Raw genomic sequence first — 17,517 nt, 5'->3', positions numbered from 1 at the left:
GAGCTCCCCCGGTTTGAATGTCATTGCAAGGGTTGACTGGATGCAGCTCGTGAAAGGGCAAGCTGACATTTTGTGGAGTAAAAGCTGGGCTGTGTGTAAGAATGAATGGCGTGCTTTGTTTGCTGCAAAACATGCCAATCACGTTCTCCTGTGTGATGCACTGTTCAAGTTACTGCTGATGACCAGTGCAAGACTGAGAAAGAAGCAAGGAGTATTAATGAAGAAAAAGCTGTCCAAGCCCAGTTTTCAGCCCTCCTCTTGCTGTCTGCCAAGGTCTTTAGTGGCAGCGCTGCAGACAATGCTGCTAGGACCGGATTACGTGGCTGATCTGCGTGTGGCAGGAGCGGGCACCTTAGCTCCGCAGCTCCTCGTTAGTATAGTGGACAGTATCTCCGCCTGTCACGCGGAAGACCGGGGTTCGATTCCCCGACGGGGAGGCCCTTGTCTGCCTTTTACTTTTCGGTTGGTTGCCTTTAACAAGCGCGTCATCGGCCGACGTGACGTATACAGCAGCCAAAGGAAAATGCGTTGGCCGGGAATCGAACCCGGGTCAACTGCTTGGAAGGCAGCTATGCTCACCACTATACCACCAACGCTTGCGGGCAGCTTTTGCCAGAAGCACTCAAAAAGGACTGCCTTCAACCAAGGATCCCTCTTTGTCCGGGTTCGGCACCGAAACATGTTCGGCATAGGGATCCTAACCTTCGCAAAATGCACCGATCTACCCACATGTCACAGGGACATCTTCACAAGAGTGCCGCCCGGCCATGTAGCATAACGGAAGCCAAAAGGAACACATTGGCTGGGAATCTGCTTGGAAGCCAGCTGTGCTCACCACTATGTTACCAACGCTTGTGGACATCCTCTCACAGAAGTGTAGAAAATGAAAGCTTTCAAGCAAGGAGTTTCTTTGTGTGGGGGGCGAAAAACAAAAATGTCAAGTATGGATCCCATCTTTTTCCGACGTTGAGGTTGGATAAATCGTTCGACGGCACAAGCTCACCAAAAAACAACAGAGGTGGATAATTTCACTCTGCAGTGGTGGAGTTCTCATCTTCTGTCAGCCAGTGTTCACTGTAATGAGCTCCCCCGGTTTGAATGTCATTGCAAGGGTTGACTGGATGCAGCTCGTGAAAGGGCAAGCTGACATTTTGTGGAGTAAAAGCTGGGCTGTGTGTAAGAATGAATGGCGTGCTTTGTTTGCTGCAAAACATGCCAATCACGTTCTCCTGTGTGATGCACTGTTCAAGTTACTGCTGATGACCAGTGCAAGACTGAGAAAGAAGCAAGGAGTATTAATGAAGAAAAAGCTGTCCAAGCCCAGTTTTCAGCCCTCCTCTTGCTGTCTGCCAAGGTCTTTAGTGGCAGCGCTGCAGACAATGCTGCTAGGACCGGATTACGTGGCTGATCTGCGTGGGGCAGGAGCGGGCACCTTAGCTCCGCAGCTCCTCGTTAGTATAGTGGACAGTATCTCCGCCTGTCACGCGGAAGACCGGGGTTCGATTCCCCGACGGGGAGGCCCTTGTCTGCCTTTTACTTTTCGGTTGGTTGCCTTTAACAAGCGCGTCGTCGGCCGACGTGACGTATACAGCAGCCAAAGGAAAATGCGTTGGCCGGGAATCGAACCCGGGTCAACTGCTTGGAAGGCAGCTATGCTCACCACTATACCACCAACGCTGGCGGGCAGCTTTTGCCAGAAGAACTCAAAAAGGACTGCCTTCAACCAAGGATCCCTCTTTGTCCGGGTTCGGCACCGAAACATGTTCGGCATAGGGATCCTAACCTTCGCAAAATGCACCGATCTACCCACATGTCACAGGGACATCTTCACAAGAGTGCCGCCCGGCCATGTAGCATAACGGAAGCCAAAAGGAACACATTGGCTGGGAATCTGCTTGGAAGCCAGCTGTGCTCACCACTATGTTACCAACGCTTGTGGACATCCTCTCACAGAAGTGTAGAAAATGAAAGCTTTCAAGCAAGGAGTTTCTTTGTGTGGGGGGCGAAAAACAAAAATGTCAAGTATGGATCCCATCTTTTTCCGACGTTGAGGTTGGATAAATCGTTCGACGGCACAAGCTCACCAAAAAACAACAGAGGTGGATAATTTCACTCTGCAGTGGTGGAGTTCTCATCTTCTGTCAGCCAGTGTTCACTGTAATGAGCTCCCCCGGTTTGAATGTCATTGCAAGGGTTGACTGGATGCAGCTCGTGAAAGGGCAAGCTGACATTTTGTGGAGTAAAAGCTGGGCTGTGTGTAAGAATGAATGGCGTGCTTTGTTTGCTGCAAAACATGCTAATCACGTTCTCCTGTGTGATGCACTGTTCAAGTTACTGCTGATGACCAGTGCAAGACTGAGAAAGAAGCAAGGAGTATTAATGAAGAAAAAGCTGTCCAAGCCCAGTTTTCAGCCCTCCTCTTGCTGTCTGCCAAGGTCTTTAGTGGCAGCGCTGCAGACAATGCTGCTAGGACCGGATTACGTGGCTGATCTGCGTGGGGCAGGATCGGGCACCTTAGCTCCGCAGCTCCTCGTTAGTATAGTGGACAGTATCTCCGCCTGTCACGCGGAAGACCGGGGTTCGATTGCCCGACGGGGAGACCCTTGTCTGCCTTTTACTTTTCGGTTGGTTGCCTTTAACAAGCGCGTCATCGGCCGACGTGACGTATACAGCAGCCAAAGGAAAATGCGCTGGCCGGGAATCGAACCCGGGTCAACTGCTTGGAAGGCAGCTATGCTCACCACTATACCACCAATGCTTGCGGGCAGCTTTTGCCAGAAGAACTCAAAAAGGACTGCCTTCAACCAAGGATCCCTCTTTGTCCGGGTTCGGCACCGAAACATGTTCGGCATAGGGATCCTAACCTTCGCAAAATGCACCGATCTACCCACATGTCACAGGGACATCCTCACAAGAGTGCCGCCCGGCCATGTAGCATAACGGAAGCCAAAAGGAACACATTGGCTGGGAATCTGCTTGGAAGCCAGCTGTGCTCACCACTATGTTACCAACGCTTGTGGACATCCTCTCACAGAAGTGTAGAAAATGAAAGCTTTAAAGCAAGGAGTTTCTTTGTGTGGGGGGCGAAAAACAAAAATGTCAAGTATGGATCCCATCTTTTTCCGACGTTGAGGTTGGATAAATCGTTCGACGGCACAAGCTCACCAAAAAACAACAGAGGTGGATAATTTCACTCTGCAGTGGTGGAGTTCTCATCTTCTGTCAGCCAGTGTTCACTGTAATGAGCTCCCCCGGTTTGAATGTCATTGCAAGGGTTGACTGGATGCAGCTCGTGAAAGGGCAAGCTGACATTTTGTGGAGTAAAAGCTGGGCTGTGTGTAAGAATGAATGGCGTGCTTTGTTTGCTGCAAAACATGCCAATCACGTTCTCCTGTGTGATGCACTGTTCAAGTTACTGCTGATGACCAGTGCAAGACTGAGAAAGAAGCAAGGAGTATTAATGAAGAAAAAGCTGTCCAAGCCCAGTTTTCAGCCCTCCTCTTGCTGTCTGCCAAGGTCTTTAGTGGCAGCGCTGCAGACAATGCTGCTAGGACCGGATTACGTGGCTGATCTGCGTGTGGCAGGAGCGGGCACCTTAGCTCCGCAGCTCCTCGTTAGTATAGTGGACAGTATCTCCGCCTGTCACGCGGAAGACCGGGGTTCGATTCCCCGACGGGGAGGCCCTTGTCTGCCTTTTACTTTTCGGTTGGTTGCCTTTAACAAGCGCGTCATCGGCCGACGTGACGTATACAGCAGCCAAAGGAAAATGCGTTGGCCGGGAATCGAACCCGGGTCAACTGCTTGGAAGGCAGCTATGCTCACCACTATACCACCAACGCTTGCGGGCAGCTTTTGCCAGAAGCACTCAAAAAGGACTGCCTTCAACCAAGGATCCCTCTTTGTCCGGGTTCGGCACCGAAACATGTTCGGCATAGGGATCCTAACCTTCGCAAAATGCACCGATCTACCCACATGTCACAGGGACATCTTCACAAGAGTGCCGCCCGGCCATGTAGCATAACGGAAGCCAAAAGGAACACATTGGCTGGGAATCTGCTTGGAAGCCAGCTGTGCTCACCACTATGTTACCAACGCTTGTGGACATCCTCTCACAGAAGTGTAGAAAATGAAAGCTTTCAAGCAAGGAGTTTCTTTGTGTGGGGGGCGAAAAACAAAAATGTCAAGTATGGATCCCATCTTTTTCCGACGTTGAGGTTGGATAAATCGTTCGACGGCACAAGCTCACCAAAAAACAACAGAGGTGGATAATTTCACTCTGCAGTGGTGGAGTTCTCATCTTCTGTCAGCCAGTGTTCACTGTAATGAGCTCCCCCGGTTTGAATGTCATTGCAAGGGTTGACTGGATGCAGCTCGTGAAAGGGCAAGCTGACATTTTGTGGAGTAAAAGCTGGGCTGTGTGTAAGAATGAATGGCGTGCTTTGTTTGCTGCAAAACATGCCAATCACGTTCTCCTGTGTGATGCACTGTTCAAGTTACTGCTGATGACCAGTGCAAGACTGAGAAAGAAGCAAGGAGTATTAATGAAGAAAAAGCTGTCCAAGCCCAGTTTTCAGCCCTCCTCTTGCTGTCTGCCAAGGTCTTTAGTGGCAGCGCTGCAGACAATGCTGCTAGGACCGGATTACGTGGCTGATCTGCGTGGGGCAGGAGCGGGCACCTTAGCTCCGCAGCTCCTCGTTAGTATAGTGGACAGTATCTCCGCCTGTCACGCGGAAGACCGGGGTTCGATTCCCCGACGGGGAGGCCCTTGTCTGCCTTTTACTTTTCGGTTGGTTGCCTTTAACAAGCGCGTCATCGGCCGACGTGACGTATACAGCAGCCAAAGGAAAATGCGTTGGCCGGGAATCGAACCCGGGTCAACTGCTTGGAAGGCAGCTATGCTCACCACTATACCACCAACGCTTGCGGGCAGCTTTTGCCAGAAGCACTCAAAAAGGACTGCCTTCAACCAAGGATCCCTCTTTGTCCGGGTTCGGCACCGAAACATGTTCGGCATAGGGATCCTAACCTTCGCAAAATGCACCGATCTACCCACATGTCACAGGGACATCTTCACAAGAGTGCCGCCCGGCCATGTAGCATAACGGAAGCCAAAAGGAACACATTGGCTGGGAATCTGCTTGGAAGCCAGCTGTGCTCACCACTATGTTACCAACGCTTGTGGACATCCTCTCACAGAAGTGTAGAAAATGAAAGCTTTCAAGCAAGGAGTTTCTTTGTGTGGGGGGCGAAAAACAAAAATGTCAAGTATGGATCCCATCTTTTTCCGACGTTGAGGTTGGATAAATCGTTCGACGGCACAAGCTCACCAAAAAACAACAGAGGTGGATAATTTCACTCTGCAGTGGTGGAGTTCTCATCTTCTGTCAGCCAGTGTTCACTGTAATGAGCTCCCCCGGTTTGAATGTCATTGCAAGGGTTGACTGGATGCAGCTCGTGAAAGGGCAAGCTGACATTTTGTGGAGTAAAAGCTGGGCTGTGTGTAAGAATGAATGGCGTGCTTTGTTTGCTGCAAAACATGCCAATCACGTTCTCCTGTGTGATGCACTGTTCAAGTTACTGCTGATGACCAGTGCAAGACTGAGAAAGAAGCAAGGAGTATTAATGAAGAAAAAGCTGTCCAAGCCCAGTTTTCAGCCCTCCTCTTGCTGTCTGCCAAGGTCTTTAGTGGCAGCGCTGCAGACAATGCTGCTAGGACCGGATTACGTGGCTGATCTGCGTGGGGCAGGAGCGGGCACCTTAGCTCCGCAGCTCCTCGTTAGTATAGTGGACAGTATCTCCGCCTGTCACGCGGAAGACCGGGGTTCGATTCCCCGACGGGGAGGCCCTTGTCTGCCTTTTACTTTTCGGTTGGTTGCCTTTAACAAGCGCGTCATCGGCCGACGTGACGTATACAGCAGCCAAAGGAAAATGCGTTGGCCGGGAATCGAACCCGGGTCAACTGCTTGGAAGGCAGCTATGCTCACCACTATACCACCAACGCTGGCGGGCAGCTTTTGCCAGAAGCACTCAAAAAGGACTGCCTTCAACCAAGGATCCCTCTTTGTCCGGGTTCGGCACCGAAACATGTTCGGCATAGGGATCCTAACCTTCGCAAAATGCACCGATCTACCCACATGTCACAGGGACATCTTCACAAGAGTGCCGCCCGGCCATGTAGCATAACGGAAGCCAAAAGGAACACATTGGCTGGGAATCTGCTTGGAAGCCAGCTGTGCTCACCACTATGTTACCAACGCTTGTGGACATCCTCTCACAGAAGTGTAGAAAATGAAAGCTTTCAAGCAAGGAGTTTCTTTGTGTGGGGGGCGAAAAACAAAAATGTCAAGTATGGATCCCATCTTTTTCCGACGTTGAGGTTGGATAAATCGTTCGACGGCACAAGCTCACCAAAAAACAACAGAGGTGGATAATTTCACTCTGCAGTGGTGGAGTTCTCATCTTCTGTCAGCCAGTGTTCACTGTAATGAGCTCCCCCGGTTTGAATGTCATTGCAAGGGTTGACTGGATGCAGCTCGTGAAAGGGCAAGCTGACATTTTGTGGAGTAAAAGCTGGGCTGTGTGTAAGAATGAATGGCGTGCTTTGTTTGCTGCAAAACATGCCAATCACGTTCTCCTGTGTGATGCACTGTTCAAGTTACTGCTGATGACCAGTGCAAGACTGAGAAAGAAGCAAGGAGTATTAATGAAGAAAAAGCTGTCCAAGCCCAGTTTTCAGCCCTCCTCTTGCTGTCTGCCAAGGTCTTTAGTGGCAGCGCTGCAGACAATGCTGCTAGGACCGGATTACGTGGCTGATCTGCGTGGGGCAGGAGCGGGCACCTTAGCTCCGCAGCTCCTCGTTAGTATAGTGGACAGTATCTCCGCCTGTCACGCGGAAGACCGGGGTTCGATTCCCCGACGGGGAGGCACTTGTCTGCCTTTTACTTTTCGGTTGGTTGCCTTTAACAAGCGCGTCATCGGCCGACGTGACGTATACAGCAGCCAAAGGAAAATGCGTTGGCCGGGAATCGAACCCGGGTCAACTGCTTGGAAGGCAGCTATGCTCACCACTATACCACCAACGCTTGCGGGCAGCTTTTGCCAGAAGCACTCAAAAAGGACTGCCTTCAACCAAGGATCCCTCTTTGTCCGGGTTCGGCACCGAAACATGTTCGGCATAGGGATCCTAACCTTCGCAAAATGCACCGATCTACCCACATGTCACAGGGACATCTTCACAAGAGTGCCGCCCGGCCATGTAGCATAACGGAAGCCAAAAGGAACACATTGGCTGGGAATCTGCTTGGAAGCCAGCTGTGCTCACCACTATGTTACCAACGCTTGTGGACATCCTCTCACAGAAGTGTAGAAAATGAAAGCTTTCAAGCAAGGAGTTTCTTTGTGTGGGGGGCGAAAAACAAAAATGTCAAGTATGGATCCCATCTTTTTCCGACGTTGAGGTTGGATAAATCGTTCGACGGCACAAGCTCACCAAAAAACAACAGAGGTGGATAATTTCACTCTGCAGTGGTGGAGTTCTCATCTTCTGTCAGCCAGTGTTCACTGTAATGAGCTCCCCCGGTTTGAATGTCATTGCAAGGGTTGACTGGATGCAGCTCGTGAAAGGGCAAGCTGACATTTTGTGGAGTAAAAGCTGGGCTGTGTGTAAGAATGAATGGCGTGCTTTGTTTGCTGCAAAACATGCCAATCACGTTCTCCTGTGTGATGCACTGTTCAAGTTACTGCTGATGACCAGTGCAAGACTGAGAAAGAAGCAAGGAGTATTAATGAAGAAAAAGCTGTCCAAGCCCAGTTTTCAGCCCTCCTCTTGCTGTCTGCCAAGGTCTTTAGTGGCAGCGCTGCAGACAATGCTGCTAGGACCGGATTACGTGGCTGATCTGCGTGTGGCAGGAGCGGGCACCTTAGCTCCGCAGCTCCTCGTTAGTATAGTGGACAGTATCTCCGCCTGTCACGCGGAAGACCGGGGTTCGATTCCCCGACGGGGAGGCCCTTGTCTGCCTTTTACTTTTCGGTTGGTTGCCTTTAACAAGCGTGTCATCGGCCGACGTGACGTATACAGCAGCCAAAAGAAAATGCGTTGGCCGGGAATCGAACCCGGGTCAACTGCTTGGAAGGCAGCTATGCTCACCACTATACCACCAACGCTTGCGGGCAGCTTTTGCCAGAAGCACTCAAAAAGGACTGCCTTCAACCAAGGATCCCTCTTTGTCCGGGTTCGGCACCGAAACATGTTCGGCATAGGGATCCTAACCTTCGCAAAATGCACCGATCTACCCACATGTCACAGGGACATCTTCACAAGAGTGCCGCCCGGCCATGTAGCATAACGGAAGCCAAAAGGAACACATTGGCTGGGAATCTGCTTGGAAGCCAGCTGTGCTCACCACTATGTTACCAACGCTTGTGGACATCCTCTCACAGAAGTGTAGAAAATGAAAGCTTTCAAGCAAGGAGTTTCTTTGTGTGGGGGGCGAAAAACAAAAATGTCAAGTATGGATCCCATCTTTTTCCGACGTTGAGGTTGGATAAATCGTTCGACGGCACAAGCTCACCAAAAAACAACAGAGGTGGATAATTTCACTCTGCAGTGGTGGAGTTCTCATCTTCTGTCAGCCAGTGTTCACTGTAATGAGCTCCCCCGGTTTGAATGTCATTGCAAGGGTTGACTGGATGCAGCTCGTGAAAGGGCAAGCTGACATTTTGTGGAGTAAAAGCTGGGCTGTGTGTAAGAATGAATGGCGTGCTTTGTTTGCTGCAAAACATGCCAATCACGTTCTCCTGTGTGATGCACTGTTCAAGTTACTGCTGATGACCAGTGCAAGACTGAGAAAGAAGCAAGGAGTATTAATGAAGAAAAAGCTGTCCAAGCCCAGTTTTCAGCCCTCCTCTTGCTGTCTGCCAAGGTCTTTAGTGGCAGCGCTGCAGACAATGCTGCTAGGACCGGATTACGTGGCTGATCTGCGTGGGGCAGGAGCGGGCACCTTAGCTCCGCAGCTCCTCGTTAGTATAGTGGACAGTATCTCCGCCTGTCACGCGGAAGACCGGGGTTCGATTCCCCGACGGGGAGGCCCTTGTCTGCCTTTTACTTTTCGGTTGGTTGCCTTTAACAAGCGCGTCATCGGCCGACGTGACGTATACAGCAGCCAAAGGAAAATGCGTTGGCCGGGAATCGAACCCGGGTCAACTGCTTGGAAGGCAGCTATGCTCACCACTATACCACCAACGCTTGCGGGCAGCTTTTGCCAGAAGCACTCAAAAAGGACTGCCTTCAACCAAGGATCCCTCTTTGTCCGGGTTCGGCACCGAAACATGTTCGGCATAGGGATCCTAACCTTCGCAAAATGCACCGATCTACCCACATGTCACAGGGACATCTTCACAAGAGTGCCGCCCGGCCATGTAGCATAACGGAAGCCAAAAGGAACACATTGGCTGGGAATCTGCTTGGAAGCCAGCTGTGCTCACCACTATGTTACCAACGCTTGTGGACATCCTCTCACAGAAGTGTAGAAAATGAAAGCTTTCAAGCAAGGAGTTTCTTTGTGTGGGGGGCGAAAAACAAAAATGTCAAGTATGGATCCCATCTTTTTCCGACGTTGAGGTTGGATAAATCGTTCGACGGCACAAGCTCACCAAAAAACAACAGAGGTGGATAATTTCACTCTGCAGTGGTGGAGTTCTCATCTTCTGTCAGCCAGTGTTCACTGTAATGAGCTCCCCCGGTTTGAATGTCATTGCAAGGGTTGACTGGATGCAGCTCGTGAAAGGGCAAGCTGACATTTTGTGGAGTAAAAGCTGGGCTGTGTGTAAGAATGAATGGCGTGCTTTGTTTGCTGCAAAACATGCCAATCACGTTCTCCTGTGTGATGCACTGTTCAAGTTACTGCTGATGACCAGTGCAAGACTGAGAAAGAAGCAAGGAGTATTAATGAAGAAAAAGCTGTCCAAGCCCAGTTTTCAGCCCTCCTCTTGCTGTCTGCCAAGGTCTTTAGTGGCAGCGCTGCAGACAATGCTGCTAGGACCGGATTACGTGGCTGATCTGCGTGGGGCAGGAGCGGGCACCTTAGCTCCGCAGCTCCTCGTTAGTATAGTGGACAGTATCTCCGCCTGTCACGCGGAAGACCGGGGTTCGATTCCCCGACGGGGAGGCCCTTGTCTGCCTTTTACTTTTCGGTTGGTTGCCTTTAACAAGCGCGTCATCGGCCGACGTGACGTATACAGCAGCCAAAGGAAAATGCGTTGGCCGGGAATCGAACCCGGGTCAACTGCTTGGAAGGCAGCTATGCTCACCACTATACCACCAACGCTTGCGGGCAGCTTTTGCCAGAATCACTCAAAAAGGACTGCCTTCAACCAAGGATCCCTCTTTGTCCGGGTTCGGCACCGAAACATGTTCGGCATAGGGATCCTAACCTTCGCAAAATGCACCGATCTACCCACATGTCACAGGGACATCTTCACAAGAGTGCCGCCCGGCCATGTAGCATAACGGAAGCCAAAAGGAACACATTGGCTGGGAATCTGCTTGGAAGCCAGCTGTGCTCACCACTATGTTACCAACGCTTGTGGACATCCTCTCACAGAAGTGTAGAAAATGAACGCTTTCAAGCAAGGAGTTTCTTTGTGTGGGGGGCGAAAAACAAAAATGTCAAGTATGGATCCCATCTTTTTCCGACGTTGAGGTTGGATAAATCGTTCGACGGCACAAGCTCACCAAAAAACAACAGAGGTGGATAATTTCACTCTGCAGTGGTGGAGTTCTCATCTTCTGTCAGCCAGTGTTCACTGTAATGAGCTCCCCCGGTTTGAATGTCATTGCAAGGGTTGACTGGATGCAGCTCGTGAAAGGGCAAGCTGACATTTTGTGGAGTAAAAGCTGGGCTGTGTGTAAGAATGAATGGCGTGCTTTGTTTGCTGCAAAACATGCTAATCACGTTCTCCTGTGTGATGCACTGTTCAAGTTACTGCTGATGACCAGTGCAAGACTGAGAAAGAAGCAAGGAGTATTAATGAAGAAAAAGCTGTCCAAGCCCAGTTTTCAGCCCTCCTCTTGCTGTCTGCCAAGGTCTTTAGTGGCAGCGCTGCAGACAATGCTGCTAGGACCGGATTACGTGGCTGATCTGCGTGGGGCAGGAGCGGGCACCTTAGCTCCGCAGCTCCTCGTTAGTATAGTGGACAGTATCTCCGCCTGTCACGCGGAAGACCGGGGTTCGATTCCCCGACGGGGAGGCCCTTGTCTGCCTTTTACTTTTCGGTTGGTTGCCTTTAACAAGCGCGTCATCGGCCGACGTGACGTATACAGCAGCCAAAGGAAAATGCGTTGGCCGGGAATCGAACCCGGGTCAACTGCTTGGAAGGCAGCTATGCTCACCACTATACCACCAACGCTTGCGGGCAGCTTTTGCCAGAAGCACTCAAAAAGGACTGCCTTCAACCAAGGATCCCTCTTTGTCCGGGTTCGGCACCGAAACATGTTCGGCATAGGGATCCTAACCTTCGCAAAATGCACCGATCTACCCACATGTCACAGGGACATCTTCACAAGAGTGCCGCCCGGCCATGTAGCATAACGGAAGCCAAAAGGAACACATTGGCTGGGAATCTGCTTGGAAGCCAGCTGTGCTCACCACTATGTTACCAACGCTTGTGGACATCCTCTCACAGAAGTGTAGAAAATGAAAGCTTTCAAGCAAGGAGTTTCTTTGTGTGGGGGGCGAAAAACAAAAATGTCAAGTATGGATCCCATCTTTTTCCGACGTTGAGGTTGGATAAATCGTTCGACGGCACAAGCTCACCAAAAAACAACAGAGGTGGATAATTTCACTCTGCAGTGGTGGAGTTCTCATCTTCTGTCAGCCAGTGTTCACTGTAATGAGCTCCCCCGGTTTGAATGTCATTGCAAGGGTTGACTGGATGCAGCTCGTGAAAGGGCAAGCTGACATTTTGTGGAGTAAAAGCTGGGCTGTGTGTAAGAATGAATGGCGTGCTTTGTTTGCTGCAAAACATGCCAATCACGTTCTCCTGTGTGATGCACTGTTCAAGTTACTGCTGATGACCAGTGCAAGACTGAGAAAGAAGCAAGGAGTATTAATGAAGAAAAAGCTGTCCAAGCCCAGTTTTCAGCCCTCCTCTTGCTGTCTGCCAAGGTCTTTAGTGGCAGCGCTGCAGACAATGCTGCTAGGACCGGATTACGTGGCTGATCTGCGTGTGGCAGGAGCGGGCACCTTAGCTCCGCAGCTCCTCGTTAGTATAGTGGACAGTATCTCCGCCTGTCACGCGGAAGACCGGGGTTCGATTCCCCGACGGGGAGGCCCTTGTCTGCCTTTTACTTTTCGGTTGGTTGCCTTTAACAAGCGTGTCATCGGCCGACGTGACGTATACAGCAGCCAAAAGAAAATGCGTTGGCCGGGAATCGAACCCGGGTCAACTGCTTGGAAGGCAGCTATGCTCACCACTATACCACCAACGCTTGCGGGCAGCTTTTGCCAGAAGCACTCAAAAAGGACTGCCTTCAACCAAGGATCCCTCTTTGTCCGGGTTCGGCACCGAAACATGTTCGGCATAGGGATCCTAACCTTCGCAAAATGCACCGATCTACCCACATGTCACAGGGACATCTTCACAAGAGTGCCGCCCGGCCATGTAGCATAACGGAAGCCAAAAGGAACACATTGGCTGGGAATCTGCTTGGAAGCCAGCTGTGCTCACCACTATGTTACCAACGCTTGTGGACATCCTCTCACAGAAGTGTAGAAAATGAAAGCTTTCAAGCAAGGAGTTTCTTTGTGTGGGGGGCGAAAAACAAAAATGTCAAGTATGGATCCCATCTTTTTCCGACGTTGAGGTTGGATAAATCGTTCGACGGCACAAGCTCACCAAAAAACAACAGAGGTGGATAATTTCACTCTGCAGTGGTGGAGTTCTCATCTTCTGTCAGCCAGTGTTCACTGTAATGAGCTCCCCCGGTTTGAATGTCATTGCAAGGGTTGACTGGATGCAGCTCGTGAAAGGGCAAGCTGACATTTTGTGGAGTAAAAGCTGGGCTGTGTGTAAGAATGAATGGCGTGCTTTGTTTGCTGCAAAACATGCCAATCACGTTCTCCTGTGTGATGCACTGTTCAAGTTACTGCTGATGACCAGTGCAAGACTGAGAAAGAAGCAAGGAGTATTAATGAAGAAAAAGCTGTCCAAGCCCAGTTTTCAGCCCTCCTCTTGCTGTCTGCCAAGGTCTTTAGTGGCAGCGCTGCAGACAATGCTGCTAGGACCGGATTACGTGGCTGATCTGCGTGGGGCAGGAGCGGGCACCTTAGCTCCGCAGCTCCTCGTTAGTATAGTGGACAGTATCTCCGCCTGTCACGCGGAAGACCGGGGTTCGATTCCCCGACGGGGAGGCCCTTGTCTGCCTTTTACTTTTCGGTTGGTTGCCTTTAACAAGCGCGTCATCGGCCGACGTGACGTATACAGCAGCCAAAGGAAAATGCGTTGGCCGGGAATCGAACCCGGGTCAACTGCTTGGAAGGCAGCTATGCTCACCACTATACCACCAACGCTTGCGGGCAGCTTTTGCCAGAAGCACTCAAAAAGGACTGCCTTCAACCAAGGATCCCTCTTTGTCCGGGTTCGGCACCGAAACATGTTCGGCATAGGGATCCTAACCTTCGCAAAATGCACCGATCTACCCACATGTCACAGGGACATCTTCACAAGAGTGCCGCCCGGCCATGTAGCATAACGGAAGCCAAAAGGAACACATTGGCTGGGAATCTGCTTGGAAGCCAGCTGTGCTCACCACTATGTTACCAACGCTTGTGGACATCCTCTCACAGAAGTGTAGAAAATGAAAGCTTTCAAGCAAGGAGTTTCTTTGTGTGGGGGGCGAAAAACAAAAATGTCAAGTATGGATCCCATCTTTTTCCGACGTTGAGGTTGGATAAATCGTTCGACGGCACAAGCTCACCAAAAAACAACAGAGGTGGATAATTTCACTCTGCAGTGGTGGAGTTCTCATCTTCTGTCAGCCAGTGTTCACTGTAATGAGCTCCCCCGGTTTGAATGTCATTGCAAGGGTTGACTGGATGCAGCTCGTGAAAGGGCAAGCTGACATTTTGTGGAGTAAAAGCTGGGCTGTGTGTAAGAATGAATGGCGTGCTTTGTTTGCTGCAAAACATGCCAATCACGTTCTCCTGTGTGATGCACTGTTCAAGTTACTGCTGATGACCAGTGCAAGACTGAGAAAGAAGCAAGGAGTATTAATGAAGAAAAAGCTGTCCAAGCCCAGTTTTCAGCCCTCCTCTTGCTGTCTGCCAAGGTCTTTAGTGGCAGCGCTGCAGACAATGCTGCTAGGACCGGATTACGTGGCTGATCTGCGTGGGGCAGGAGCGGGCACCTTAGCTCCGCAGCTCCTCGTTAGTATAGTGGACAGTATCTCCGCCTGTCACGCGGAAGACCGGGGTTCGATTCCCCGACGGGGAGGCCCTTGTCTGCCTTTTACTTTTCGGTTGGTTGCCTTTAACAAGCGCGTCATCGGCCGACGTGACGTATACAGCAGCCAAAGGAAAATGCGTTGGCCGGGAATCGAACCCGGGTCAACTGCTTGGAAGGCAGCTATGCTCACCACTATACCACCAACGCTTGCGGGCAGCTTTTGCCAGAATCACTCAAAAAGGACTGCCTTCAACCAAGGATCCCTCTTTGTCCGGGTTCGGCACCGAAACATGTTCGGCATAGGGATCCTAACCTTCGCAAAATGCACCGATCTACCCACATGTCACAGGGACATCTTCACAAGAGTGCCGCCCGGCCATGTAGCATAACGGAAGCCAAAAGGAACACATTGGCTGGGAATCTGCTTGGAAGCCAGCTGTGCTCACCACTATGTTACCAACGCTTGTGGACATCCTCTCACAGAAGTGTAGAAAATGAACGCTTTCAAGCAAGGAGTTTCTTTGTGTGGGGGGCGAAAAACAAAAATGTCAAGTATGGATCCCATCTTTTTCCGACGTTGAGGTTGGATAAATCGTTCGACGGCACAAGCTCACCAAAAAACAACAGAGGTGGATAATTTCACTCTGCAGTGGTGGAGTTCTCATCTTCTGTCAGCCAGTGTTCACTGTAATGAGCTCCCCCGGTTTGAATGTCATTGCAAGGGTTGACTGGATGCAGCTCGTGAAAGGGCAAGCTGACATTTTGTGGAGTAAAAGCTGGGCTGTGTGTAAGAATGAATGGCGTGCTTTGTTTGCTGCAAAACATGCTAATCACGTTCTCCTGTGTGATGCACTGTTCAAGTTACTGCTGATGACCAGTGCAAGACTGAGAAAGAAGCAAGGAGTATTAATGAAGAAAAAGCTGTCCAAGCCCAGTTTTCAGCCCTCCTCTTGCTGTCTGCCAAGGTCTTTAGTGGCAGCGCTGCAGACAATGCTGCTAGGACCGGATTACGTGGCTGATCTGCGTGGGGCAGGAGCGGGCACCTTAGCTCCGCAGCTCCTCGTTAGTATAGTGGACAGTATCTCCGCCTGTCACGCGGAAGACCGGGGTTCGATTCCCCGACGGGGAGGCCCTTGTCTGCCTTTTACTTTTCGGTTGGTTGCCTTTAACAAGCGCGTCATCGGCCGACGTGACGTATACAGCAGCCAAAGGAAAATGCGTTGGCCGGGAATCGAACCCGGGTCAACTGCTTGGAAGGCAGCTATGCTCACCACTATACCACCAACGCTTGCGGGCAGCTTTTGCCAGAAGCACTCAAAAAGGACTGCCTTCAACCAAGGATCCCTCTTTGTCCGGGTTCGGCACCGAAACATGTTCGGCATAGGGATCCTAACCTTCGCAAAATGCACCGATCTACCCACATGTCACAGGGACATCTTCACAAGAGTGCCGCCCGGCCATGTAGCATAACGGAAGCCAAAAGGAACACATTGGCTGGGAATCTGCTTGGAAGCCAGCTGTGCTCACCACTATGTTACCAACGCTTGTGGACATCCTCTCACAGAAGTGTAGAAAATGAAAGCTTTCAAGCAAGGAGTTTCTTTGTGTGGGGGGCGAAAAACAAAAATGTCAAGTATGGATCCCATCTTTTTCCGACGTTGAGGTTGGATAAATCGTTCGACGGCACAAGCTCACCAAAAAACAACAGAGGTGGATAATTTCACTCTGCAGTGGTGGAGTTCTCATCTTCTGTCAGCCAGTGTTCACTGTAATGAGCTCCCCCGGTTTGAATGTCATTGCAAGGGTTGACTGGATGCAGCTCGTGAAAGGGCAAGCTGACATTTTGTGGAGTAAAAGCTGGGCTGTGTGTAAGAATGAATGGCGTGCTTTGTTTGCTGCAAAACATGCCAATCACGTTCTCCTGTGTGATGCACTGTTCAAGTTACTGCTGATGACCAGTGCAAGACTGAGAAAGAAGCAAGGAGTATTAATGAAGAAAAAGCTGTCCAAGCCCAGTTTTCAGCCCTCCTCTTGCTGTCTGCCAAGGTCTTTAGTGGCAGCGCTGCAGACAATGCTGCTAGGACCGGATTACGTGGCTGATCTGCGTGTGGCAGGAGCGGGCACCTTAGCTCCGCAGCTCCTCGTTAGTATAGTGGACAGTATCTCCGCCTGTCACGCGGAAGACCGGGGTTCGATTCCCCGACGGGGAGGCCCTTGTCTGCCTTTTACTTTTCGGTTGGTTGCCTTTAACAAGCGCGTCATCGGCCGACGTGACGTATACAGCAGCCAAAGGAAAATGCGTTGGCCGGGAATCGAACCCGGGTCAACTGCTTGGAAGGCAGCTATGCTCACCACTATACCACCAACGCTTGCGGGCAGCTTTTGCCAGAAGCACTCAAAAAGGACTGCCTTCAACCAAGGATCCCTCTTTGTCCGGGTTCGGCACCGAAACATGTTCGGCATAGGGATCCTAACCTTCGCAAAATGCACCGATCTACCCACATGTCACAGGGACATCTTCACAAGAGTGCCGCCCGGCCATGTAGCATAACGGAAGCCAAAAGGAACACATTGGCTGGGAATCTGCTTGGAAGCCAGCTGTGCTCACCACTATGTTACCAACGCTTGTGGACATCCTCTCACAGAAGTGTAGAAAATGAAAGCTTTCAAGCAAGGAGTTTCTTTGTGTGGGGGGCGAAAAACAAAAATGTCAAGTATGGATCCCATCTTTTTCCGACGTTGAGGTTGGATAAATCGTTCGACGGCACAAGCTCACCAAAAAACAACAGAGGTGGATAATTTCACTCTGCAGTGGTGGAGTTCTCATCTTCTGTCAGCCAGTGTTCACTGTAATGAGCTCCCCCGGTTTGAATGTCATTGCAAGGGTTGACTGGATGCAGCTCGTGAAAGGGCAAGCTGACATTTTGTGGAGTAAAAGCTGGGCTGTGTGTAAGAATGAATGGCGTGCTTTGTTTGCTGCAAAACATGCCAATCACGTTCTCCTGTGTGATGCACTGTTCAAGTTACTGCTGATGACCAGTGCAAGACTGAGAAAGAAGCAAGGAGTATTAATGA

At 50.7% G+C, this 17,517-nt stretch overlaps 15 non-coding genes across 15 annotated transcripts; all 15 read right to left on the bottom strand.

Moving 5' to 3' along the window:
• Positions 1-524: 524 nt before the first annotated feature.
• Positions 525-596, bottom strand: trnag-ucc (transfer RNA glycine (anticodon UCC)). Its single transcript has one exon. It is a non-coding gene; the product is annotated as a tRNA-Gly (tRNA).
• Positions 597-1,605: 1,009 nt separating this feature from the next.
• Positions 1,606-1,677, bottom strand: trnag-ucc (transfer RNA glycine (anticodon UCC)). Its single transcript has one exon. It is a non-coding gene; the product is annotated as a tRNA-Gly (tRNA).
• Positions 1,678-3,767: 2,090 nt separating this feature from the next.
• Positions 3,768-3,839, bottom strand: trnag-ucc (transfer RNA glycine (anticodon UCC)). The gene has a single exon. It is a non-coding gene; the product is annotated as a tRNA-Gly (tRNA).
• Positions 3,840-4,848: 1,009 nt separating this feature from the next.
• On the bottom strand, positions 4,849-4,920 carry trnag-ucc (transfer RNA glycine (anticodon UCC)). Its single transcript has one exon. It is a non-coding gene; the product is annotated as a tRNA-Gly (tRNA).
• Positions 4,921-5,929: 1,009 nt separating this feature from the next.
• Positions 5,930-6,001, bottom strand: trnag-ucc (transfer RNA glycine (anticodon UCC)). Its single transcript has one exon. It is a non-coding gene; the product is annotated as a tRNA-Gly (tRNA).
• A 1,009-nt stretch (positions 6,002-7,010) lies between these two features.
• Positions 7,011-7,082, bottom strand: trnag-ucc (transfer RNA glycine (anticodon UCC)). The gene has a single exon. It is a non-coding gene; the product is annotated as a tRNA-Gly (tRNA).
• A 1,009-nt stretch (positions 7,083-8,091) lies between these two features.
• trnag-ucc (transfer RNA glycine (anticodon UCC)) lies at positions 8,092-8,163 on the bottom strand. Its single transcript has one exon. It is a non-coding gene; the product is annotated as a tRNA-Gly (tRNA).
• Positions 8,164-9,172: 1,009 nt separating this feature from the next.
• On the bottom strand, positions 9,173-9,244 carry trnag-ucc (transfer RNA glycine (anticodon UCC)). Its single transcript has one exon. It is a non-coding gene; the product is annotated as a tRNA-Gly (tRNA).
• A 1,009-nt stretch (positions 9,245-10,253) lies between these two features.
• On the bottom strand, positions 10,254-10,325 carry trnag-ucc (transfer RNA glycine (anticodon UCC)). Its single transcript has one exon. It is a non-coding gene; the product is annotated as a tRNA-Gly (tRNA).
• Positions 10,326-11,334: 1,009 nt separating this feature from the next.
• On the bottom strand, positions 11,335-11,406 carry trnag-ucc (transfer RNA glycine (anticodon UCC)). Its single transcript has one exon. It is a non-coding gene; the product is annotated as a tRNA-Gly (tRNA).
• A 1,009-nt stretch (positions 11,407-12,415) lies between these two features.
• On the bottom strand, positions 12,416-12,487 carry trnag-ucc (transfer RNA glycine (anticodon UCC)). The gene has a single exon. It is a non-coding gene; the product is annotated as a tRNA-Gly (tRNA).
• A 1,009-nt stretch (positions 12,488-13,496) lies between these two features.
• On the bottom strand, positions 13,497-13,568 carry trnag-ucc (transfer RNA glycine (anticodon UCC)). Its single transcript has one exon. It is a non-coding gene; the product is annotated as a tRNA-Gly (tRNA).
• Positions 13,569-14,577: 1,009 nt separating this feature from the next.
• Positions 14,578-14,649, bottom strand: trnag-ucc (transfer RNA glycine (anticodon UCC)). Its single transcript has one exon. It is a non-coding gene; the product is annotated as a tRNA-Gly (tRNA).
• Positions 14,650-15,658: 1,009 nt separating this feature from the next.
• On the bottom strand, positions 15,659-15,730 carry trnag-ucc (transfer RNA glycine (anticodon UCC)). The gene has a single exon. It is a non-coding gene; the product is annotated as a tRNA-Gly (tRNA).
• A 1,009-nt stretch (positions 15,731-16,739) lies between these two features.
• On the bottom strand, positions 16,740-16,811 carry trnag-ucc (transfer RNA glycine (anticodon UCC)). Its single transcript has one exon. It is a non-coding gene; the product is annotated as a tRNA-Gly (tRNA).
• Positions 16,812-17,517: the final 706 nt, after the last annotated feature.

This window comes from Danio rerio, chromosome 4 (genome assembly GCF_052040795.2).
Source record: "Danio rerio strain M-AB ecotype USA chromosome 4, GRCz13ab, whole genome shotgun sequence".
Classification (NCBI taxonomy): Eukaryota; Metazoa; Chordata; class Actinopteri; order Cypriniformes; family Danionidae; genus Danio; species Danio rerio.
The sequence above is the reverse complement of the archived record's forward strand: the minus strand, read 5'-3'. Positions and strand labels throughout refer to the sequence as shown.